At 47.1% G+C, this 26,151-nt stretch overlaps 3 long non-coding RNA genes across 6 annotated transcripts; 2 read left to right on the top strand and 1 right to left on the bottom strand.

Moving 5' to 3' along the window:
- The first annotated feature begins 481 nt into the window (after positions 1-481).
- On the top strand, positions 482-9,046 carry LOC119158605. Its single transcript, XR_005107918.1, has 2 exons — positions 482-1,547; positions 8,670-9,046. It is a non-coding gene; the product is annotated as an uncharacterized LOC119158605 (long non-coding RNA).
- On the bottom strand, positions 2,530-20,743 carry LOC119158604. 4 transcript variants are annotated; one of them, XR_005107915.1, is made up of 6 exons: positions 20,654-20,743; positions 18,900-20,569; positions 11,019-18,501; positions 6,618-9,454; positions 6,318-6,513; positions 2,530-4,391 (listed from the first exon to the last, which is right to left on the bottom strand). It is a non-coding gene; the product is annotated as an uncharacterized LOC119158604 (long non-coding RNA). The 4 variants fall into 4 exon arrangements; XR_005107916.1 differs by having other exon boundaries at positions 18,900-20,553; positions 20,654-20,728; XR_005107914.1 differs by lacking the exon at positions 20,654-20,743 and having other exon boundaries at positions 18,900-19,854; positions 20,403-20,498.
- LOC119158606 lies at positions 17,051-21,695 on the top strand. The gene is made up of 2 exons (XR_005107919.1): positions 17,051-17,165; positions 18,681-21,695. It is a non-coding gene; the product is annotated as an uncharacterized LOC119158606 (long non-coding RNA).
- Positions 21,696-26,151: the final 4,456 nt, after the last annotated feature.

Raw genomic sequence — 26,151 nt, 5'->3', positions numbered from 1 at the left:
GCACGACCCCCCTCTCCCAGGGCTGCTCTGTTCCCCCAGAGTGCTGCGGATGATTTAAAATAAATACATAAATAATAAAATAATAATTATTATTATCAATAATGATAATAAAAATCATAAAATCATCATAAAGGCATTATTAAACATCATAAAATCATCATAAAATACGTCATAATGTAATAAAATCTGTAACAATAATATAATAAAATATATCCTAATAAGAATATATCATCATCATCATGGTAATGATGACAATAACAGTAACAGTAATAACAGTAATAATTGTAATAATAATAGTGGTAATAATAATAGTAATAATAAAGAGAAGAAGAAGCAGCCAATTCTGTTACGCTTGAACAAAGCGCTCCACATGGGAAAAATCTGGAGCAACTCTGCCCAGGCTCCCTCCTTCCCAGTGGATAAGTGGGAATGCCTGTCCTAGGCCAAATGGGAATAGCGGGTGGGATTTCAGGAGTCTCTCATTTCTGCGGGAACACAAGGCCACGGGGGTTGGAAGTGGCTGCTTCACAGCCGCGTCTTTTCTCTGCTTTTATGTTTAGAGACAATTGCTCCATATTAGCACTGTAACTTCCACGCGATGGATTGTTACGTTCTTGCTCTTTTTTTTTTTTCCCTCTCTCAGAATATATGCTGTAGTTTCTGTCTGTAGACTGTTTTAATGGCAAGGTGGCTGAGACAAAGTTTACTCAATAAACTTACTTTTCCCCTTGAGCAGCTTTAGCTTAGATAAACGAGCTTTAAAGTCCTGGTTTAGCGTGGGACCAGGACTGTTTACCATTCATCATTGTTAGTTAATTGCTATTTGGTTAAATATTTGGTTTGTATTAAGTTCATTTATGCTCTTTTCTTAAAAAATAACAAATAAAGGTGTGTTTAGTAATGTGGCAAAAAGCTTTCTAAAGGCTTTTTAAAGATTCTCCACAGCAGGGAAACTCCCTAAAGTTATTTTCTATATTTTGCATTTAAAAAGCAATTTAAAATCTTACTTGTAGTTTGCTGTGCTGTTATTTGTGATCAGCCAAGCTAAAGCAGCAAGGATATTCACCTGTTTTCTGTAGCGACTGCAGACTTCCCGTCTTCATTATCAGTTTAATTCCTAATTTCAAAAAGAAAAAAAAAATACAGGTTACATCATTCTTTAAATCCACAAATCCAACTGATGGCCTGCAGACTGGCTGTGTGCAGTGTCCCAGGGCAGTGCAGTGCAAAGGAAGGAGTTTTGGAAAAGGTGCTGCCGATGGACTTAATTTAATGCACTTACCTAGCAGCCAGCATCAACACTCCTGCTTCCCCACCCCATCCACCCCCGGGGGGGTTTCAGTGAGCTGCAAGGACGAGGATCTGCATTTCAGGGTGAAGTCTCAAAGCAGCTGTTTGCTTTCAGGTGCCAGGATCCCCCTCCCTGCAGAGGCGAAGGGCACTGGCTGCCCACGAGCATCTCCGCTGCGTGGGGCATGCACAGAGCCCGGCCGGCGGACGGGACCTCACCGGGTCGTTGGAAAAGACGTTGCGGTGCTGGCTGAGAGGTGGGTCAGGTCGGGACATGAAGAGGGGGAGCCCCGGGAGAGACTGGGAGCAGCCGAGAGCTCCCATGGCAAGCGGTAGCGGGCTGGAGTCGGCTGCTGCGGGACACTCGGTGCCCTGTGCGACCCTCTGCGCTGCAACCCCCCGTGTCCTGCAGCAGTGACCCAGTTGTTATACGAACAAGGGTTTAATTTTGGAACTTTAATTCTTAACAGGTTTAAATTTCTTTTGCCCAGACGTGTTCTCATACACCGCCTGTTTGACAAAATACTTCTTACCTACATTATCAGTTGCTAACGAAGTGTCCTGCGGCCGCGTTCACGGTCCTTTTGAGAATTTGTGCTCAGGATAATTCCCTTTCTTAGTATCGCTCTGTCAGCCTGGAGCAGGGTTTTACAAGCCGGCATTGCCCTGGCTGGCCCTGCTGAGCCCTCACCCCACCTGCCCTCTGAGACGAGCAGGCAAGGCAAGTAACACGGAAGGGTGTGTTAATGCTAAGGGCAGCAAAGGCCAGCACGGGTAGTTACCCACGATAAAATTACCATCGCAAGCCAAGGCCCTTTGCACGACAGAGGGATCCATCCCGAGACGGAAGCTCTGCCAGAAGTGACTTGTGTACCAGCTCCTGCAAGGAGAGAGGCTGGAGCGGTGCTGGTCCTCTCTTTCTGTCTTCTGCAGATACTTTGCCTGTGACTTTTTTTCTGCCGGCAGTAATCATTCCGCACATATATTCAGTTTAGCGATGGTAACGTGGGTTATCCCCTTGGAGGGGACAGAAGCTCCTATCCCTTGCTGTCAAAGGCAAAGACATGGGTTCTCATCCACGGTCCTGCTGTAGGTGTTACCAGCACTTCAGCCTCAACTGTTCTAAAACCATCAGAGAAACAGAGGAACAGGAAACAAATTGCATTAAAAGTGCTTTGGAGGAAGGGCTTACCATGGAGATGGAAAGTCGTTTTTTGGTTGGTTTTTTTTTTTTTTTTCCCCCCAGGCTATTAGAAGGCAGTAGGTCCTTCTCAAACAAACCTGTGTGGTCTTAATAACACAACCTCTGTCTCTCGTTCTTTGCGAGGGTCCGAAGCTGTAAGGTTTGTGGGCTTTCACAGTTTCCATCACTGCCATTCTGTCCGGTCATTGCCTGACTAAATCTCCAGCCTCGAAGCTCACCAGGACATTAACGCTGGGCCACCCAGAGTAGCTCCTTCCCAGTGTTACCTAAGCGTGATAGATTTCCCCATCTCGTGGTCTCTGTGAAACAGGTTTACAGAAGGAAGCTTTTGTTCTTTTTGCTGTAGGAATTACATTCGTATCCTGGGAAAGAAATATCTGCCTTTAAACTGTGACTTTGCATTTCTTTTATGGTGCTATACTTTCTCACCTGGCCCCACTTTCATGTGGTGGCCCTTCCACAGCATACCACTCAGCCGGCCATTTCCATAATGCACAGATAGAAGGAATCACGTAGGCTTCGCACCCTTGCAACATGTTTTAATGGTGTGGTTTTCAGTGCTGGCTATACTGGGCTGTGACATGAGTAGGAACTGTTCACATACAGTATAAAACGTCTCTCTGGTGTGTTTACCTGCCATCCTACAGTTTCACAGTGTTCTGTGACCATGGAGCATCACGCTGCCTGCTCAGTACAGTTTGTCACGTCAATGGAATGATGCAAATATAAGAATTAGTCCTGCCCTGCTGAGACTGCACAAATCCATCATGCCAGGAGCCAGCCTTTCATGGCACCCGTGGGGAGCACCCAGGGAAGGGCACCCAGGCATGGCAGGTAGCTACGGTCCTTCCCACACCCTGCAGCCAGCTCTCCGCAAACTTCTGAGTAACACCATCACTTGAATATGTGCGTTTAGGGTTGTGTTAGGGGTTTTTTTTAACCTATCACTTTGAACAAAATCTAAATTTAATCAGGTAATTTTTCCCCAGCCACTGCACATCATGAGATCATTCCTTTACTCCTCACTGTTTTACCATGGATGTGCCTCGCTGATTTTCTATCATCTCCATTGCCAGCTCACTATGTACTCATTTTCCACAGTGTCTGCAAACAGGTTGAATGCTCAAGAAACTCCCAGCACCCTGGCCCATGTGTTTATGTACATTTGGGCATCAAGCGCTGCAGTTTTCACCTGTACTCAAAGTTTGGTGCAGGCAGTGAACTGTCCTCCCGAGGCAGCTGTCATCTTGGACAAGCTCATTTTAACCTCAGCATTTCAAGGCTGGAATGGCTTTACCCAACCCAGATTTCATCCCCAGGGGTGGCGGGTTTGGTGTCGAGGCTGTGCTCACCCTCCACCCTTATACACGTCTCACCTGTAGCTGCAGTGGAGAGGCGCAGAAATGCTCCGTCTCCAGCAAAGGAGCTGCAGATCTCCAAAAAGACGTTACAGAAAGCTTCTGTTACATCTCACAGAGGGAAATGCTAAAGAGAGAGGCTGAAAAGCAAACCCCCAGGACGCCGGAGCTCCCAGGAGGTAGCCCTGATGAAAGAGCATGGTGTCAGAGGGAAGATCGGGATTTAGGTCTCAGTCATTCTTGGCTCATTCAAGTGCACATCTGGTGGCCTTATTTTCACCCGTCATATCCAGTTTGCTTCCCTGTATTCCCCCTGAGCCCACCCTATCGATGATTGAAATGGGGTACCCTAAATGCCAGAAGACACTTCCCTGCACAAACTCCCATTCCACAGACTCCTGAATCAGTATCCTGAATCTTTTACCCTGCCATGGACGTATCTCTTCAAAAGCCGAACATCCTACAGATATGGGCAGAAACGCCAGACAGCATTTTCAAGAGGAGAAAAGCTCTGTTCCTGGGTTATAGTCGGTTGGGGACTGTAGGAAAACAAACACAGAGTAACAAGTTTAATGCACATGCTGCTGTTGGAATCACCGCTTCCCTTCCTATCCCAAACCCAGACAATTCTTTGTGTCTTTGCACGGGGAAGCAGAATTACCACCATCCACCAACATCCTTTTTGCTCCTCACTCACACCCTGTTCCCCCATGCTCTGCTTGCTTTGGCTGCTGGTCCCTGACGGTTCACAGCCCATCACTGGTGCCCATCACATCTCCTGGGCAACCCTGTTCACATGTGGATAATTCTCGCTAGCTCACTTACACCAGCCTTTACTCTTCTATGCAATTCTTTGCCTCAGAGATGAAACTAACCCCTTTAGTACCGTTGTGCAATACCAAAATGAGTGTGGAAACCACGTTTGTAGGTTTACAAAAGATTATAGATGTGTTTTCTGTCCTCCTTCATGTGTGAGATGACACACTCGATGCAAAACTAATTGGAATTGAAGTCTTGGTGCCTCCGTGCAACCAGGAATATCATAGTTACGGTGTAGGACAGTCACTGACTGCATAGAAATTACTTTTCTTCTACAAAGAATCCATTCAATAATAATTTTAGAATCTATGTCTTTTTCATTATTTAAGATATATTCATCTCTTCCCCTTATCTTGGTTTTAAAGACTTTATGAGAATCTGTTGCATCTCTTGGATTTTGATCTCGCTCTTTAGTTTCTCAGTGCTGCTAGTTTCGTGTACAAGCGCAGCGAAGGCTTGTGAAAAAAAAAGCCAGCAAAGTCTTGTAAAACCTTCCTAACGATTTAGGTTTCAGGATATTGGAAGGCCTGTTCCTCTCCTGAGGAACAGCAGAGGTTACGATCCACTCGTGATGCCATGGCACCTCCTGAAGAGTGGCAACTGTGAAATCCTGCAAGACTGTGTAAATGTCCGAGGCATTTGTTCTCTCCTCTCATGGCACCAGCCGTCCTCCCTCTCCGTACGAGAGAATTCCCACGTAGGCAGAGGGTCCGTACAGTCAACTTTCTTTTTCTTGGATACAATTAAACTGAACGCTGTCGTACAAAAAATATTTCGTAAAAACGGCCGTCAAAGGACCTCATGCTGCTGTGCAACGCACTCAGTGGGAGGCTGTTTGCAGCTGTTCCTTCATTCTCTCGTCAAGTGCTCCACGGCAAAATTAGATGAGCTGTGTTAGCGGTGGTGCTCCCATCTCCTGGAGCTGCTGGGTTTGTGTCCCATCCACCGTTCTCCCGTTGCCAAGGAGCTGATCGTACTGCTGAGAGCCAGGACTGTGCCTGAACTGCTCCGGCACTCCTGCTCTTCCTCTGCCTCCTCCCCACCTCCCACTCGGCCTCTGCCAGAATTGCACCAGAAGTGGTGATCCCGCAACCACCACCTCGCTTTTGGGTGGGGGTTTTTTGCGCTTTCAGGCAACGGGGATGCGCACGTGGACAATCCCAGTGGTGGGACTGTAGGTTCGGCTGTGACAAGCAAGGTGTTACTACCACAGGGTGACAGGCACCTCTGCAAGATAACTAGGGTTGCCATGGTTACAGATGGAAAATAGGGCTATGGGTTAACTCGGGCCAGTGTCGCATGAAGCACAACATCCCACGTCATTTCATGCACACCTGAGACAGTGCAAGCCGGAGCGGTGGCCACCATAACGCTCCCATCCCCCGAGTGCCCACCCAGCCCTGAGTTTGTAGGTTAAACTTCCCAAAACTTCCCAAAGAGGAATCAGGGATGGAATTGGGGTTGGAGTAAAGCAGCTTCCCACAAGACTCCAGCAGAAAGAGCCCGTCTCAGCCCTGTGACCCCTTATTTGTTACTTTTTGGTACACCCCAGATTTCAAGACCTTATGTAAGCTCTGATTTTTGTGAGCGTTCACGCTCTGAATATTTAAGAGGAATTCTCAGAGCCAGGCATGCGCCTCGCTCACCTCTAGACTGGCAGCATCTTGGAGGCAAAGCAGATGACAGCTTCAGCTGGACCAGTGGTCTGGAGCTGATACAGACCCTGATGGAGCAGCCAGTGAGGCAACATCTCTGGTGGTTCTGAGCGTCCCCAGAACATCATCATCTTCAGGACTTGGTGAAAATGAAAACCTCCCAGGCAAAGAAAGGAATAAATGCAGCCTGGAGTGGAAACAAAAAAAAATGAAAAAAGAGGAAAAAAAAAGAAGGGAAAACAAGGAGGAAAAATCCCAAGAGTTTCTGCCCCAAGCAGAGCTGTTACTCACAGGTGGTTTTGGAAGCTCCATGGAATCACTTTGGGATGCTGCTATTTCTCTTTTACAGTGAGCAGCAGCACCGGACGGCAGTGCCAAAGCCTGAGGACAGTTTCTGCCGGGCTGATTCCTGCACAAGCTATCACTGTTTCCCAAAGAGAGAAAGTTCAGGTGCACAGGTATTGATGCAGAGGACGTAAAGGGCTGCTGGAAAGGTCACCCTTGGCTTTTGAAGCATGGCATCCCTCATTTTGATGGTCCAGCCCTAAGGAAGGGACAGTGTGGGAACAGATCTGAAGAACAGAGGCTCGTGTCCAGGGCAAACAAATGGTGTTCACACTATTCAGCTCTTCATAATATGGCTGATCTTTGGTGTCTTGTTCAAAATACCTATTTAAAGATGTCTTAAAAGTTTCTATCTTTATCACAGTATACTCTTATTGGGGTTTTTGGGGGGAAAAATAGTATTAGAAGCTGGCTTAGAGGCTTAAAACCAGTCCTTGCCATTTCTTAGGTGCTGGCTGTTCTGGCCAGCTGAGAGCTAATCCTCAGCTCTCCTTTCCCCTTTAAAGGAGTAAAATAATACAGTCGTGTACGGGCTGAGAAGGAGCTGTTGTGTGTGTTGTTTTGTCTTTTTTTTTTTTTTTTTTTAAAAAAAAGGAAAATAGTTGGCAGGAACATGAGCAAAACTGAAAGTATTTTCATCTGTTTTGTTTTGTAATGCTCAATGTTTTGATTTCTACTTTACGAATTATACAAAAGGAATCACTCAAAACAATGGTCTCCTATTTTAGAAAGGGGGGGGGGTGGAATCTACAGTGGGACTAATGTGACTAATCAGAATTGTCCAAGTAAGAAAAATATCAAAATACCTTGAAAAATCACAATATCTTTTTTCATAGGGAAAAAACATTGAAAAATTCACTCCCTAATTGAGATTTGTTTGCAAAATAATTCCAGGCTGGGAAGAGCAATCAACTCGTGCATAAAAATATTTTTGAGATTAATTTTTATTTTGTTAAAGGTAGCTTGGATTTTAGAACTTTAACTAGTGTTTTTTAAATTATTATTGCTGTGTAAGTACAAAATATCTGTCCTGACTTTTAAACTGGTGTGTACCTTTGTTGTATGAAAGGCTCCAGAAGAAAACTGACCAAAAAGATGCAGTTTAAAAAAAATAAACCTTGGCAGTTTGAGGAGAAAGCAGGAAAAAAGTTTCTTCTTGCTCCCTCTTTTTTACAAGCATTTTTAAAAGGTAATAGCTTCAAATTTTTTAGAAGCATCTAGAAGTCTCAGCTAAGACCCAGAGGCCAGCGTGGCTCAGTGCTGCAGAAGCAAAGATAGTTTATCCTGGGCCAAAATAACGTACATCCCAGTTTCCAGGCTGACAAGGCAGTGTTAAAGCTCAGCCAGGACCTGCCAGCACCGCACCCGGCACGGACGGCACAACGCCACGGCACCGGTTTGTTCAGCCGAGCCGATGAAGTCACCCCGACTAATTTTCGGTAATAAGCATTTCCAGAATTTTTTTCAGATAAGACGAAATAATTTGTGGCATCAAGTTTTAAATATTCCGGGTGTGTCTTAGCAGCCGATGCTTAATGTTGAGCTGGAGGCAGGCGTGGTGCTCGCTCCGTGTGTGTCTGGCAGCTCCTGGGCACTCGTGGGTGCTGTGCTGGAGGTGGGAGTGGGGACTGAAGCGATTCCTATGAATCACAGCAGATTTCCCAATCTCTCACTTGTGCTTATGAAAGCAGGCACTCCAGGCAGGGGCTGGCAGGCACATGCATTCGATGAGATGTGCCCTCGCACCCACGGGTGTTCCCAAGCTCGGCCAAGCCTCTCCGCACACACACGGCAGCAGCACCTTTCTGTAGGTGCATCCGATAACACAGTGGGCAAAGGGAGGAGGTCTGCTCTCGGATGTGTCCAAGGCAGCTAAACAAGCTGCTCAGGAAATTCTAAACCCATTTTTCCTCCGTTTCTTCATTTCCCAAATGGAAAATATTGTTTTCTCATATGAACGTTGGTGAAACTTTTCATGGGAGATTTTCTTGTACCCAGGGTGTAACTGCGGGGAGCCGGGAGGTGACAGCAGCACTGACAACCGGGGCAGCCAAAACCTCTGCTAGAACATCAGCTGGGATATGGAAGACTGGAGCTGCAAGACTGTCTGCTGTGGAGATCAAAGCAGGGATGTGCAGGCGAATTTCTGTCAGCCCAGCTGAGCGCCCACCAGCCCAAAGGTACCAGCTGTTCCGTGGTGCGTCTTCCTCGTTTTAATTAAAAATACAAAAAGCAAGCCCCAAATCCTGGATCTGCCTTTCAGTGCAGAGTCTCAAAAATGTAAAAGGCAATCTTTTCTGATGAGCTGTTAAGTGAAAACGCTGTTTACTGAAGTGACAGTCCTGCTCAGAAATAAAACGTGTTTTTCAGACACACACCCTCTCCCTAGCTCCCTTTTCCTTGCACTGTGCTGCCCAGCACACCCAGACCCCTGTCACCACGCAGTGCCACCTGCCAGGCTGGTGGCCCTGGACGTGATGCTGTTGGCATCTCAGACCCTGCCCTCTGTGATGGCTGCGCCCTAACATTTATCGGGGCTTGTTTTATTTTTTCCTAAAACACCTGAACGGGTTCAGTCAGACATTTCAATGAAATTTGTGCTGTTCCCCCTGTCCCTGCGAGAGAGTTATTCCTCAGTTAGGTAAATCCAAGATATGGAAGGAGTGTTTGATGGATTTTTCTTTACCAGCTAGAAGGTCTTTCAGTCGCTGGCTCCTTCTCACGGCAGCAGCGATGTGCGCAGCTCAAGCAGAGGGGCCCTCGTGCTCACCTACTGATGGCTACTACAGAAATGAAAAGACATAGCATTAACTCCTGGTTTCTGATAAAAATAAGTTGTTATAGGTGAAGCAGTAAGTTTTCTGGCTAAATGTTTAAATTGGTAATTAATATACATCCTTTAGGGTGGAAAAAGTAGTTGTTTTCCATAGTTTCATGGGCTTTACAGGAGAAATAAACTACCGTAGTTTGGAAAGCAGAGGCTTAAATACGTTATTTCACACTAAACATTTTGTAATTCTGCGTATGAGGTAGCAAGCCAGCAATCTGTGTGATATTGTCCAGAGGAAATAAAGCCAATAGGGATTTATGGCAGTTCTTACGGGATGTGCTGCTGCACAGCACCGCTCCGGGGGGGTTCAGTCGCACCAAGCAGCTCTGGCACATCACCGAGCTCCCGGGGCTGCCGGTATGAAGAGGGATGATGTTTAAATCTTCAACCAGCAAAGCACATGTTTCCCAAACCCTGTTTTGCAGCAGTTCAGTCTGGTTTTGCTAACTGGGCAGAGCAGATTGCCAGGGCCGGGCGGCGAGTTAAGCCTGTGCCGCCGGGCTGGAGCCGGCAGCCGAAGGGCGTCGAGGCGGGACGCTGCCGTTGCTGCCGTCACTGCCGACCCTGCCGTTACTGCCATCGCAGGACGGCGTGTTCCTGGGGTTACACAATAACGGGCAGCGTGTGCCCCCCAGCCCCGCTGCTGCCACAGTGGGCACCGATATCCCCCTTTCCATTCACAGCCTCTGCGTCCCCCTGTGAAATGGGAAACCTTGAAAAAGTGTGGCTGTAATTAGGATTAATCTATTTTTAGCAAGCTGTCTGATGCCCTGTCCGTGCTCCATCTGAGATGTTTAATTCTATCTAGCTCAACTCTTTCTGCAGTTGCAGCCAGGATTGATAAAAAAAATTTCTTTCAACCTTGAATTTTTTTCTTTTTGTTTTGGTTGCGTATGGTTTGAATAAAACCAAAACCCACTAGTTTTTCCCCCACGCACAACAGCTGGAAAATCCAGCACTAAAGTAATGCAAAGGTTGCTGTATAAAAAAAGTTGTAAAACTTTTACTATCATTATTATTCATTTTACTATGTAGTTTGGAAACATAAGTCATAGATCAGGAATGTGTTGTAGCCTGGGCTGCACAAACAGCACAGAAGGAAAATTGCCTCTTCCAAGCTACAGTGAGTGAAAACATGCAGCGATACCAATAAGATTTTTGCTAAATTGCATCAGGACAAGACGTTAAAGACATCTATGGACAGCCAGCTGAGCACCTCATCATTTACTGCTCCCGTACTGAAATACCTGCTCTTTGTATGTTTAACCTTTTCTAATGTATTTGTAAAGGGAACTTCAAGCGAGATTAGCAGTTAGTTAGGAAAACACTGTGAAACACAGTTGGACCGAGATCAATAGATTCCCCCGTTCCACTGTGTCCCCCCCCCCGGAATGTTTGGCTTGTGCAAACAGCCCCCACGCGAGGCTGGCCGGGGGGCTGGGCGCAGGGCGGTGGGAGCCAGGGGCAGGCAGAGCCCCCCCGGGGGCCGTGTCCCTCCCCGGGCAGGGGACCGGTACCTCTGAGCGGGTGCGGGCATCGGGGCTGCCGGCGGTTTCCCCTGCGCCAGCCGTGCTCTCCTCTCCGGTGGGTGGGAAGCGTGAGGGTGGTCCGCTGCCTGGTGACTGGCGAGATGCTCTCCTTGGGGAAAAACAGGCTCCTCAGCAACACGCCGTTCTCCCCCCAAAAACACAGCAACCAGCCCAGGGGCACGTTCCGTTTTAGACGGAGGGCAGGGTCGATTTCCCTCTGCACCCCACCTGTGTGTGCATCCCCCCCACTCCGTGTATTTTAGTGACTCACGAGGCTTCAAAGTGCTGAGCGCGGAGAAGGGCTATTTCTGTGCTTCCACTGCAATCCCCGCTACCTCCGACTGTGCTGTCAGTGCACCTCAGCCATGCACAGCACCCCCGCCAGCTCTATTCTTAGCTAATAGCTGAAATAATTACTTTTGTCTCAGCGCTGTTGGCTCCTTAGATTTGGAACTGAGGAAAACCTGCAGCTCAGGGAGCCTGGCTGCTCCTGCTCCCTCTCCCAGTGCGGGCAGAGCGGCTGGGGGCTGGGGAGCTGCCTCAGGACCGCGTCTCTGTCCTTGCACTGACCAGAAACGCTGCAAGACAGCGAGCAAGGCAGAGCCCTCGGGTGAGGATGCTAAATACCTTGAACCCGGCTTCAACACAAGGCCATAAGCTCTGCTTTGAAGCAGCTTGTATGTTAATGTGGTGCCACCTCTTTGAAAAGGATCTCAGCTGCTCCAGCTGGGATTTTCTTAAGAGTTCACAGGGTAAATTCCAGGACTCCCAAGTTTTCAAAGGGAGGGCTAGGTTTTCACCTGCAGGCTTCCACTTCAGTGCCTTGCTTTATTGTGCGGGCTAGGTCTGCAGAAAGAATGCAAGCGTTTGATGCAAATGTGACTACCCAATGACAACAATCCCCGACAGTTCTTAGGATCAAACCCAAACCTCTGACTTTGCAGTCTTTTGATGTCCCCGCCAGCTGTTCCATCCAATTCCCTCAAACCACCCCTGAAAAGCACTACGAGAAAACCCCACCGCGCTCTTGGTGCGCAGTCCGTTGTGCATACCCAAGCAGGTGCGCGGAACCAGCTTTAAAACTGTTTCAGAAAGGGTTTTATTGCTATTTATACACCTGCCTGCTCTTCCTCCTGTTGGATGGGACCCCAGTGAGAGCAACAGCGTGTGTACACACTGGGAATAGCAAGTGCTGGTCATTTCTCTGGTACTCGCTAATGAAGCTTGTCTAGAAAAATAAACCTTTCAGGGGGAAAAAAAAGTCTAAACCTAAACGTTTGCGTGACTCTAACTTTCCTACTGTGGTCACTGTGGAACAAAACCTGAAGCGCAGTACATCATGTAGAATATCCCTTCATGGAGTTTGGTAGCCGCATTAAGAAATATTTCTATTTTGGAGTTGCAAATTTCCAGTTTTCTGGAAATCTGCATGTCCCGGTGACTGTTAGGATAGCACAGTGAGACCGTGAATTGTCCGGTGTTGTCCACATACGTGTGAAAACTGGAAGAAGACTTCAAAGTCTTCTTTCTGTTTTTCCTTTGAAAAATGAAAGTGCCTCCTTGAAATCATTTTCTATCAATTTCCTCTAAAAGCCACACTGCTCCGGCAGTTTGTGTTTCAGGTGATGGTTACGTCTCACTAATTGACTGGGGGCCTTCTGTGCAATAAAGACTATAATTAAGCAAGAGGCTCAACTTGAGTAAAATCTGGGAGCAAGTAACTCCCGGATTTCCAGATCAGCTTTAACTCTGATTCCGGATACAATGTGGGTCAAATTATTTAATATTTAACCTTTATTTAATTCAGCCTTCCCATATGCAAAATTATATTAAATTTAAATAAGTAAACATTAAAAACTTGCCAGTTTCTTACTTAGCAAAGAGTTAAGTAAGCTGTTGGGGTTTTTTTAAGGACTATTTTCTATTGCAACATTCAGATTAAAAGGAAATTTAAAAAATCCTCTGACTGGTGAGGGGTAGGGGAAGCAGTCCCGGCAGATGGGCTGTCGTGTTCCTCTTTCTGCTGGTATTCCTTGAATGGAACTGGCTGGGAATTCTGTGCTGAAATAAGACTTTTGTTGGAAGCCATCGTTTCACTGAGGTTAAGCGTTTTGTGAGGAAGAGGCAGCACTGACAATTTTCACATTTTGAAAAAGTAATACCGTATCATTTGAAAAACATACTATTTTGCATTTTAAAGCAACTTCCAGGACTTTTAGTTGGTAAACTGAAGAATACTGTGCTAAGCATTATTATTATTATTATTACCTTTCCCGTTCCCCCATCCACCTTTGCCTGATTTTTTGCTCCTTCTGTTTACTACCAACCGCTCCCCGAGGTGATGTGCCAAGACATCATTTACAGGGATACTGAGGTCGAGGGGTTACCGATTTACAGCTGCACAGACTTGCTACGTCCCGGGCAGGAATTTGTTTGGCATAGTCAAGGCCTTTGGATTATTTGATCTCAGCTTTTAGTTAAACAGGAACATGCCCTGATTTTAACAATCGCAGCTTCCTGCATGGGAGGAAGGTGTGGCTGATGGCATTTAAACCAAAACTTGAGCCAAGGCTTTGCCAGCAGGAAGCTGAAAGTGCAGGTGGTACCACGAGGGTTTCGTTCCTCATTATAAAAGCCCAAGGACCTTCCTGAGTGGATGGCTGAGGTTATTTTGTCACCCACAATACCAAGAATGACGTGCACAAGGGTTAGATTTTTGTAACGACAGATTTCGCATCTTATTGCTATTAAGGTCATTGTAGCATGACAGCAGAAAATAGCATGGGAGATGCCAGGGGGCTGAGGATGCACCTTTATGCCCACACTTCCTCTGCTCACTGATGAATTGCTCCCGATCCTTTCAAGATGCTGAGGGAAACTGCCAGCTGGCAGCAGACTCAGTAGTGATGGCTGGGGGTTCAACCCCTCCCACCCTCCTGAAGGAATTTCCCCCCCCCCCCCCAACATCCAGCCTGAACTGTTCCCGTTCTAAGCTGCGATACCGTGTTATATTGTCTAGCACTATCAAAACTTTCTTTTCTATAAGCACCCATGGCACAGTTGCAGTCAGCCGTCAGGTCACCCCTCGCTTTGGAACAGAATCCTACACCAGCATTTGCACAGCGAGACTCACCTCCTCTGCCTCCAACCACAGCCATGGATTATTTCCATTTACCAAGCTTGCTTTCTAGCCCAGGTCTTTGCTTCCCCACAGTCAGTTCTGGCAAATCTGAAGTTCTGTCTCCTGCTTTCAGTTTGGAGAAAAAGCAAAAGCAACCCCCACCCCCGCCTCCAGTAACAAAACATGTACACAGGCTCCACTTAAAAGTGAAAAGCAGCCTAGATTTCTACCACGGAATCACAGCCTCTCCTTCCTTACTCCAGCTCCCAGAAAATGCCAAATCCTGGCCAAGACTGGGGGAAGATGACTTTTTGGGGCCTCATTATTCAGCTGCAAGTGCTGAAGCTTCCCATTGTGCCATGTTTTCTTAGTCATGCACTTGAGTGTTTCCCAGCACAGTGCGGCTTTTGAGTCTTCTTGGGAGTCTGAGCACCACCATAAAGCAAATACTTACAGTCGGGTAAAGGGAAAAACGTTCCATGGCTGGTGATTTTCAAATGAAAGTAAACCATGAAATAAATGCCGCCTTTCCCCTGAAAGCAACCAGAAAGATATAATTTTAAATAAATCAAAGCTCCGTTTTACTTTCTTAATATACCACAAGACTGACAAAATCGCTGTGAGCTAAAAGCACCAGTCAACTGTCCCACTTCTGAGGCTCCGAGCCTTTTATCTTGCTCCAGTGCTGTACGCAATCATGTTCAGAGCTCCGCTGGGTCTCGCGGGTCCAGCGAGATGGCCTCTGTCTCGCCTGCACAGCACCGAGGATTGTAAATCAGCTGCACGCCGATGGGGAAAACGGGGAATGCGGAAAATCCGCTCTGACCCTGCACGTTGGGAGCTTCGGAGATAACTCAGGGGTAACCGAAACCAGCACAGACAGCTTAACATCACATAAAACACCGGCCTACTTTAGCAAGTAGCACTGCTGGGTGACTCATTTAAGTAGCCATAGCGCCCTTACAATTTTACCTTCGTTAACTGAAGTAGTTAATGCTTGCAGCTTTGGCCACAAAGTGTGTATGTGAGGCTTGAAGTCCCATGGGTTTGACTGCATAAGAAACCATGTATTGCAGACCTTTTACATTGTTTGTACTGGTGTCTGACTGTTCAACTGGCAAGGGTCATCCCCCCCTTCACCCCACAGCGAGAGCCGGTGCTGCCCTCCCAGGTCCCTAGCTCATAAGATCTTTTCCTTTTTTTTTGTAGAATCGTATCTGAGAAACCAGGAGCTTGCAATTCTTCTCATTTGTGTCTGTGCGTAACAGGTGTCATTTTCAGTGTAGTACAGACAAATCCCAAAATAGCTCAGGCTCTTCAGACGCTGTGAAGAGAAAAAATAGTGGTTACTTCAGCTTTGGTTGTAGTGAAAAACCCAAAGCTTGCAGCCAGCTCTGAAGTCCGGAATTAAAATGGCAGATGTAGCTGTGTAGTAGCGATCTCTCTTGATTCTGTTTTTCAAATGGACTGCTGGCTCTCTCGCTTGCCCTTTTGTATATGCAGACTGATGCACGAACTCCCTGGTACAGTGCTGGCTCTCCATTACCTTCCCTTTGATTCTCAGATGCTGTATCTACCACTGATCCTCCTCCACATTTTCCGGTTTTGAGGCTACAAGGCAGCAGAGCGCTGCTTCCCCTGCCTGGTGCTGGAGTCGACTGAAGGCACCGGAGTTACTGCCAGGGCTGGTCTCACGGGGGAGAGACGAGGAGATGGTGCTCATCTGCAAAATTCTTCCGGCCTGGCGAAGCCTGCTGTGCTGAAATACATAGGTGTTTGTGGACTTTCTTTGACAGAGATTATTGGATTCTGGTGATTCCAGGAACGCAGTTAATAGTTCCCCTGCCTACGCTGAGCATTCTGAATCTGTGTGTGTGATAACACTTATTAATACTGCTCAGATTAAGAAGAGCCTGTAGCTTTCTAGCACTTTCAGTACCTTATCTTACACCGTGCATCTGCCCAGTGGCTGAACCAGATGCTGATCAATGTCTTGCAGCCAGCGTAGCAGGGTCTTGTGGGTCCAGCAGCAGCCTCATGCCTTAATGCCCAGAAGACCTGTGTTCCTTCGCAGGAGCAGAAGCTTTTAAGTTGCCTTGTGCTTCAGGGGAGCTGCCTGCTAAGCATTTGCAAGACGTGGGCCCAAAACACATTTTATTTTAGGAAGTCAAGTAGTGGTTCCTGTCACAGAAACAGTTAATGAAAAAGCACTAACTCTCTACTGGAACGTGTGTGTGCGTGTGTGTGTGTGTGTGTGTTTTTGTTTTTTAGAGCCAAGAAGATTTGCTTTGGTTTTTTTAAAGCAGAAACCACCACAAAGTTGGCTGTGGTTTCAGCTGCGCTTGTTCGAGATTTGTATTGCTGACTACCAATCCTAAAAGAGTTAACCTAGTAAGTATGACTCAGAAGCAGAGAAGGAGATGCGAGGCTGAGAGCCTCGGAGGAGGCACAGAAACAGAGGTGAGGAACATAATAATTACCAAAAAAAGGTGCAGAGTCCAGGAGCGACGTTCCCTCGGTTTGCCTGGCCCTGGCACCGCTGGCACGGGCTCCCTGGAAAGCTGCAGTTCCGCTCTTATAACACAGGGAGCAGGCTGGAGAATTTAGAGCTGCGTCACAGAGCTCAGCGAGAGAGTGAGAGAGCAAGCTCCGTCGATAGGTCTACCAGCAACAGCCCTGCTGCAGCAAGAGGGGAGAGAGGCAGCAAGAGAGGCAGAGAGGGCTCCAGAAAGAGAAGTAACACCAACACCAGGGACTGGGCTCCTGCCACCATCCAGTGTCATTTTAAGATCGTATTTGGACTTGGTTGGCGTAGGAGGCTTCGCCCATTGACGATGCTGGAGACCCGGCGCGCTTAATCCCGCGGGGAGGGAGAGTGGGCAGACACCGAAAGGGTTAACGGAAGGGAAATTTCTGGAACCTTCTATTCTGCGGCGCTACACAGCGAGCGGAGGGCTGAGGACTGCGCAGATGGTGCACGGGCAGAGCTCTTCGGTCCAGTTCGTCTTTCTCACGTACGTACCCTTTGATCAGGATGGGGCTTCAGCTGCATCTACGTATTTTAATTATTTGCAGGGCGTCCCTTTCCCCCAGCGTCCCTATGTTCGGATCCCGAAGTGCCTTTATTATTATTTTGGCTGGGTATGATTGCTCTGTTCTGCGTCAGAGCTGTTTTCTCAATGGAACGACGGCACAGGTTGTACTAATGTCACTCTTGCCGGCATTGCTGTACTGCAGAGGAGGGTAGTAGTCGTGGGGGAGAGATGACAACTTTGCAAAGACTGCTGTTTTCATGTTTTGTTTGGGCTTTTTATCCCCCACCCCCAATCCCCCCCCCCCCGGACTCTCTGAAGGCTGGCATGTCGGTGAGGGTTTGGTGGAGGGGTTAACAGGCGCTCTGCGTTTCAGAGCTTGGAGGTTTGTCACTGCGTAGTTCGGAAAGTGGTAAACGGTGACGCAGTGATCATTGCAGGGCATGTCGTCCAGTTTTTAAAAGCACTGGGGACAGGTAGACTGTGCCTTCCAGACGCTTCCACACCAGCTGAAAGGGGTTAAAGATGAGTCGAGACGGGAAGCTAGCATTTAGGGATTAAATGTCATCATTTTGGCGTTGGAAAGTTGTTTACCTTGCTCTCTCCGTGTCTCCATGTTGGCAGCCTTCCAGCTCACATGTGATAGTCTTCCCTGTACTGCTGCATCATTAACTAAGTGGCAGAGCTGGCTCCCCATTGGCCGGGGAGGGCTCTCAGCCCAAAGGCGCCGTCCGATTGGCGGAGGAGGTGATGGCAGGTGAAAAGCCCTCCCGGATTGGTCGAGGACTGGGTGTCAAATCTCAACGTTGATTTCACTTGCTTCAAAGTGCCGGCAGCTCTCTGCCCGCTGCCTGCTTGCTGCCTGCCCCCCCCGCCGCTCCGGGGGGGCTGCCGGGCGCCCCCCAGGCAGGGCCAGCAGGCAGCAAAGCAGCAGCTCACTCCACGGCGCGGCGGGTACCCGATCTCACACCCATGGGTGCCCCGCACGGGTGCTGGGGTGGTTTCGTTTTGCCGTGCAGTTGCGACGATGACGTGTCAGAGCTGCAAACCACGGGGAAGGGGAAAGTACTGGGGTTTGAGGCTCTTCTGGCTTGCTTGCTTTCTTCCTTCTCCCTTATAAGGTGGTTAAGTGCTAGCAGGGCTGTAAACTGCTCAGGGCAGGGATTGCACCTGGAAATTATGTCGTGGGAAATAATTAAAGAAGTGAAAAAGACTCTTGCCCAAACTCAGCTTTTGTTTGCGTAAGTGTGAGTCTGCCACAGGCTCGGTAACATCAGGGAGAGATGAAGACAACCCTAAGTGACGGGCCTGTGAAGATCTGCAGAAGAAACAGAAGCATTAGAAAGCAGGGACTGATAGACTGGGAAGGACTGGGTAGGGATGAATGGGAGACTGAGGGCAGAGAGCAGCTCCAGAGAGAGGATAAGGAAATGAAGGGGAGAACATTTTTCTCTCTTAACCATTTACTATACTATTTTTTCACCTCTCTTCTTAAAGCGAGCAGCAAGGAAGATGGCAACTCTGCCTGGAACTGCTGAGGACACAACCAGCTTTGAGCTTGGTCCTTCTGGCTGAGGAAGTCTCCTGATTATTCAGTGGAGTGGTAACTTTGCTTTCTCATATGGCATGGAACATTATACCATAGCCTTTCATCATATCGAGGCTTAAACAAGTTTAGGGAAATGGCAGCATAAGCATTTAATCTGTATTACTCACTCGTTGACATCTCAAGCGTCAGGTCCGGTTGTTAAGCAACAACCACTGGGTTCAGAAGTGGCTCAGACACACTGCGTCCGTCGTCCCTTTACTTCAGCAGTAGCCTGTCCGCTGAACGGCAGTCTGAGAGAGAGGGAGAGAGAGAAGAGCTGTATTTACACACAAACACTCAACCCGGCCGAATTTTGGTTGGTTGGTTTCAAAGGCCGTACGCGCTGCGGTTTTATCCCCGACGCCATTCCTTTGCGCAGTACCGTAGAGGGAAGGATGCCATTTCCAACAGCAGTGCGGTGGTAGGAACAGGGAGGGAAGAAGAAAACAGCCAGTAGTTGCCACTCCCCACTTTTTTTCCCTCTTTCCCATCGCCACCTTTCTTGCCTCCCCTCCTTTTCTGCCAGATTCCATAGGGAATTTCAGACTCTTACTGCAGTCGTCACAACCCCTCCTGACTCACTGAGCCTTCACTGGCTGTAGCTGGCTCCCTTGGAGCATCCTTGCCTCCTGCAGCGCCAGTTCCGCAGAGCAGGGGAACAACAGGAACAGCAGCAACAACGGTGGTCCCTGCAGCAAGATGGACAGGCATAAATACGCACACATACAGGAACAGTACAAGGCAGTCACGGAGGTAATTCTGTACAGCCAGGAGCCGGACTAAGGAATGATGCTCAGTTGCATGGAAGACGGGTGGGTTGAGTCTGTTTTACTGAGTGCCGTCTGAACGGACAACCCTTTGCAATTTTGCCCGTGACAGTTGTGGGGTGGAGGACCCCATTAATTCGCAAAGCTAGTGCTTCTCCGTGACATTTCTCAGCCCTTCGAAAGGAGGTGCAACGGGTAGCAGTATACTCGCTTAGGCATATGCGCACTTTTTGAGTATCTGTCTTCAGCGTAGGGATGCGCTTGGTTTTATTCCTCTTGCTACCATCTTTTTGCCACAGTGAGGGTTTAATCGTGACTAAATGCAGGGAGGGTAAAGAGACAGAGGTAAAAGAGGAGTTATTTCAATGTTAAACATCAGCTGTAAATCTCATTACTCAGGAATTGAGGTTACTGTCAGCAGGTAAATCTGTGGGACTGGCAAGAAACAAGGCTAAGAAGGGGACATGGCATATTTCTGTAGGACAGCAGCGATTTTGTGCATAGGGATGGTATTGTTACTGTATGTTAGCTGTACATGGCTAAGTGTTCCATAATGGTTTTCTGCATATTCCTACAAAAGGACTTGGGAAAGCTGTGATTTCTTCCTCCCTCTGACACTTGTGTGTGTGACATTGTGTAAGCTGATTCATTTTCTGTATTTTTGTTTTCCTTCCTTTGTAAAGTGGGGTTTAGTCTATCTCTCAGCCTTAGTGCGGCATTATGACGCAGTGTTCGTTAATGCGTTGGGTCTGTTGGCAAAATACATGCGATTTTCTTGGGAGTTTTGACTGTTCAAGGACCACAAAATTTGGTAAAGGAAGTTAAGGATTGCAAATGTTCACAATGTAAATTTAAAAGCATTACCGTCTTAGTCTTCTTTGCTGTCGAAGGAAGGCTCTCTGAATGACGAGACAGCCATGATCTCTTTCTGCACTTGTTTTGCCGATGGTCATGTTACATCTGTGACGCAGTCCGATTTTGCTGTTGGTTCCTGTCTGTGCTTTACGGAGTTGAGCTGATGAGGGCACAAGCTTGAATATGGTTAGAAACATTAATTTAATATTGATGTTAAAGTTCTCAACCATACCTGAAGTGGCAGATATATCGGCACTCACCTATTTCACCATTTGGAATCCGAATGAACACGACAGCACCCCTAGCCATTTTGTTGCTCACAGAGTAGACTCTAAGCCTGCAGCGCTGCTGCTGCTGCTGTTAATTTCCATGTTATACAAATACAGCGTTGGGCTCTGTGTCAGGAGCTTTACTGATGCTGTGAAAAGCTTAAAGTCTATGAGCAAATGTTTTTCTTTTCTTATTTGGGAAAATTCATTAAAATGTCCAAATGCCAAGTATTCTGCCCTCACTCCTCCTACAAATCACTTCCAGACCTATCCAGAAAATTCACTGCTGCCGTGTATTTTTTCTAAAACTTGCTCACGGTGTTTTCTTACAATTTAATATGGGTGTGGCTGGAGGGGAGGGTAAGATTTAAGTCAGTTCTAAGTATCTATCGCTGATGCTAGTGGACAGAGGTACAGGCAAGACATACGAGTTGCCCCTCTCCTCCATGTATCTTTATATAGACAGCCCCGAGCGTAGGTCACGAAGATGCCCTTGTTATGGAACAAGAAGGGAGTGCCCTATTCTGTTCTCACCCACTCAGAAGTTTTGGTGCAAAGACAGCAGTAGAAAAGGCCAACGCGGGAATCTCACAAAATGGTTTCAGCAGCATTCAGAGACGCCAGTGCCGTTTATACTGGCACAGCTCCGAGAGAGGTACCGTGAGCTGCCTGCTGCAAGGTCATTCCCCTGACTCATTGGCAGCGGCCAGTTGGTTCAGGTACTCCCAGTCCACATTTCTTGCAAGTGTGGCAGTGCTTGAGTCCTGAACTTGGAGATGAGGCTTGAAAATTAATGTTACTGCAGTAGCGGGCCACTGAGTCCAAACCTGTAGGTTCAAAAAATCCTGTGTCTCTGAGGCGTTTTAAAATACGTATCTATAATTTGTTTCTTGAGCTAACTACAAAAAACTTTGCACTACTTCTGTCATCCTCTTTTCCCCCCAAGACTTCCTATGGACTGCTAGGAATCAGGAGTGGCATGTATTTAAGGACTAGGCATCAACTTAACACTGTGTTCCAGAAAAAAAAAAAATAAATGTGTCCAAATATATTTGCATTTCTGTCCTGTAGTCGTCAGGTGGACTCCGCAGGCTGCTCCAAGTTCACCAGTGTCTGTCAAGCTAGTGTTGTCTCTCGCAGGGTTTCAGTATCAGGTACCTCAGCTCAGTAGCTGTCTTGTCCCCTCCCAGGTTTCCACACTTTTCTCCGGTGTTCCTATTTGTCCGTGTCACTAGTATTTTCAGCTGACTCGGGGCAACATCAGCCATGGCTACGTTAAGGCTGGCTCTAGTCTTCTCGGCTTCACAGGCAGCAGTGGAGCGGTGAATGCATCAAGGATGTTGAGCAAAATAACTTACTTTGTCCCCATCGCTGCAATAACAAAGTTAAATCTGGGAGCACGTTACCTGGCTCCTTTTGGATGGAGAGAGACACGGGGACCAGTGCAGGCCAAGCACAGACAGGAGCAGACCCTTCCTACTCAGTGTTGCTAGCCCCCTCCCCAAACCCTCCAGCCCTGACTGCACCTAAAGTCAGCCTTAGCCTTCAGTATCTTAATTCTCTAGTTTTCGAAGGTAAAGAACCTGGCTGCTAATCCTGATGCCAGTGACGACTCTTCGCCTACAGGGAGGCATATGTGATAGCTTGTCTGCTAAAAACTGAGCCAACACAGTGTGATTCAGACCTTAAGCTTTCCAAGGAAGACAGCTATTTCTGAGTTAAGCTCTTCAGCTCCCCACACAAACACTCTCTCCATCCAGTGCAAATGGTGCATAGTAGGTGTGCAACAGCAGCCACCCATTTTGTACACGGATACACAGTTCAAATGTTTCTTACACACTGACGATGGCTCTCAAACACACGGTGAAGTTTCAGTGACAGAGCGATAGGAATCCTGAGAGCAGGTACAAACCGAACAGCTCACGTGCTCAGGGGAGTCACACCAGGAGGTCTGGTCAATGCTTTTCTCCAGCTTTTTTGCCAGGTCCTTCTGTTGTGGATAGTGTTAAATATGGCAGGGTGCTGAAGGCATTTTTTCAAATGTCCGGTTTAATGGCAGGTTATACTTCAGTGAACATCTGGCAGTATTTGTTTCCTTGGGCTCTTCACTAGCACAGGACATTCTTTTGTCTCTTGAACGACACAAAGAAAAACATGACTTCCCTTGACATTACCTAAAGTAGCTAGAATGGTAGTGTCAGGGGAACACCATGTTCCTGGACTGACTATACAAATCACAACAATAATCTCCCTGTGACTGCTTTCACGACCTGCAATCAATACTTTATAGTCTAAGGTGATGCTTAGGTACAGAAGCTAGGAACAGAAAATTACTTTTCTGGTTCAGCTACTTCGCTGGATAATTTTTTTTAGCATAGTTAGTTTTGTAATGCACAGTCAAGCTATGTATGGCTAAGTTTGATGAGTTTTCATTGCTGCACCTTCCTACTGCTCTTCCATGACCTGGGTCCTGTAAGTTTGCCCAGTTTCATCTCGTCGTTCCTTCTGAAATCTGAAATCCTCCATAGGATTCAGTGGTTCAGGAGTTCCCACGCTCTCCAAACAGGCTGTGGTTTTGCCTAGGAACTCTCACGAAGGAAAGGTAGAGGAAAACTGTATGATTCCAGGCACATCAAAGTGATTTCAGATAAGCAGACAGGAATCACAAGATTAGAAACTGTAGCCCTAATATTTAGCACTCCTAGAATGGTCACCATGATAAAACCGCTCCCTTCAGTTCAGAATAGGTTTAGGATAAGCAATAGCAAGTAAGTGTTATGTTTTACTAAACAGTCTGAAACAAAGTTCTGAGATTTAAAAAAAACCAGCTCTTGTGAATAAATCCCAAGTATTTTAGTGATGTTGCGCTGTTATGAACTATCTCCAAATTTCTCCAGAAAATCTGTAACCTGAAAATTAAAGATCTCTTGTGCTTTGTTTTTAGCCTCCTTTGTTAGACCCAAGCAGCACAGAAAATGTGGGTCAGTATGGCAGAACCATAAACTGAAGGCTGGCACGGCCCATCCCATCACCCGGTGTGCCTGGGGCAGTGTTCAACCACCTTGTCCCCAAACCACGGTTCGCTGCATCCGAACCAATACCTGTTCGCCAGTGCTGACTGCCAGCGTGTGGCTCAGCACTGTTTCGGAGAATCCTGGTTGGCACCAAACCCATGCTGGGAACGAGCTCTATCAAAACTCACTCAAAGCAGCAAGAATTAACCAGAGGCTGGTGTGCCTTCAGGGAGGCCAGCCTGCAAACAGAAAGGCTAGAGAGATGGACCTCTCAGACCTCATCAACAAGCCACATTTCAGCCATCACAGACACTAGCTAGCACCTGGCCTGCCCCAAATTGTCTGGAAAAGCTGCTTCTCCCTACGTTAAACAAACGAGCAAACAAAATCCTGGCCTCCCCCTTACCCCCAAAACCCTCAAACAACTGGACCATGTTAAAAAACAGGTTAGAACCATAGGCGGCTGTTCAACAGCTCAGCACAGCTAGAGAAATGCTGGCGAGTGCTCTGACAGATTACCCTTAATAGGAATTGAAATTAGTGACTCAAATGTCAAGCAGGCCTGACTGTCCCATTGCTCAAATAGAGCTAAATGGGACAAAAAGGCTTTTCAGGCTTTTACCGGCAGCATGCCACAGTCCAGTGTCCAGCCTACCTTTGGGTTTTGGGGGCAGGGGGGCTGACAGCACAGGGGTTGCAGACCCAGAGTACCTGGCTTTTAACTTTGCTACTTATACTGCAGGTTACAATAGCAGGACTAAAGGCTACATTCAATTCAGGAAATGCAACCTGGAGTTTTTATTCTGCTACTAATCAAGGAAATAAAATATAATCTCCATTATGCTTTAAACTCATGAGGGAAGTACGTGTTTTTGCTGGCCATAATAGCAGTAGCATCTCCAGAACCATCTTCTAGTCACAAGCATCAACTTCACCAAGCAGTGCAGCATCTGCCCTACACCTTTACTCAGCCCAGGTCAGCACTGCTGCAGACACAGAAAGCATTACACACCAACGATGGGCTCGGGCTGCAAGTTAGGGCACATTTGTCCATACCTGACCTACGCAACACCACACAGTAACAGAACTGCACAACAAACAGATGCAGTTACACGCTCCCCCAGGCCGAGGAAGCTTTTTTGAAACCTTAGAAGTTCACTCATTTCAATTCCCCTTACAGGTCACCACTTGTACTGTCACACCCCTCTGTCCTGCACCTGGCCTTGGTCTGACTCATTCCTTGACTGTGAGGATGATCATTGAAGCTCAGATCTTCTGCATGTAGAACAGGAATATTTTCTCCAGGGGAGACCAGACCACAGCCTGATGAACCAGGAGTTTGACTCCACGATTTGAAAACAAAAGAAAAAAATTATGATGCAGACAGGGTCATGCAGAGATCTGTTTTGCTTAGTATGGAAGCCCCAGAAATGCCTTAAATTTGTAAGCTGTACGTTGTGAAAAATCAGGTCTGTGACATCCAGCCTTGCCTTGTTCCTGCAGACTAAATTAAAGGTCTTAAGACTAGGGAGGAAGTTCCCTTTCATGTGGGCAGGCAGGGATTTCTTCCCTTTTTGCCTTTGTCTCGTGTAGAATGTATAAAGCAGTGTGAAGCCTGTGAAAGGCTTTGAGATGCTCCTCTGAAAGAATTACAAAACAGGACTGCTACTAAAACACATCTGAACAAGGAGGAAAAACCCACTGAATGATAATATTGTACTACTACTACTATTATTTATTGAGGACTCCAGAACACTTTGACAAAGCCAACTACAGTCGTTAGTATCTGCTTGTCTCCACACATATGTGCGTGTCCATATATACATATTCAACACACACCCAGCAAATGTCTGAAACAAGCACTGGTTTATTTTTCTGCATGTGTGCATATTAATAGTTGAGTGCTGCGTATCACAGCATCTCAAACTGCTCTTTTTCTCCTCCCCCCTGTATGCTGCCTGCCCAAGCATGCTTTCAGATTTGGAAGGAACCGCATATACTGTCACAGATGTATCCTTCATAAAAGGTGTACCTGCAGCTTGGCAGAAAGGGCTGACACCTTCTAGCTGCCTGGAGGGAAGGGGAGCTTGTTAAGGCAATAGGACAATCTTCAGGTAGCCTGAAGAAGGGGCAGCAGCATCTTAATTATGCTGAAGTGAAACCTGGTTTTATCAAACTATAAATAATGAATGAGCCATTGGTCTTTCACTGCTGCATGGTATTTCTGGAAAGGTTAGTCTCCTTTGGAGAGGGGAGGGGAAGGTACACATAGGTGTTCAGACCCAGTTCAGACTCTGTAAGGCTCGTACCTCTAGAGAGGCTCTCATTTTCAGCAACACAAATATAAGTGACATTTCCACCAACTGTTTTTGAAAACCCTAATAAAGACTTCTTTTTGCTTAAGGCATATGCTTACTACTGAGACAAGAAAAAAAACAACAAAGCAACCCTCATTCATGAGCCTTTTTCTGAAAA

The sequence above is a fragment of the Falco rusticolus genome, chromosome 17 (assembly GCF_015220075.1).
Source record: "Falco rusticolus isolate bFalRus1 chromosome 17, bFalRus1.pri, whole genome shotgun sequence".
In the NCBI taxonomy this organism is placed as follows: Eukaryota; Metazoa; Chordata; class Aves; order Falconiformes; family Falconidae; genus Falco; species Falco rusticolus.
The sequence above is the reverse complement of the archived record's forward strand: the minus strand, read 5'-3'. Positions and strand labels throughout refer to the sequence as shown.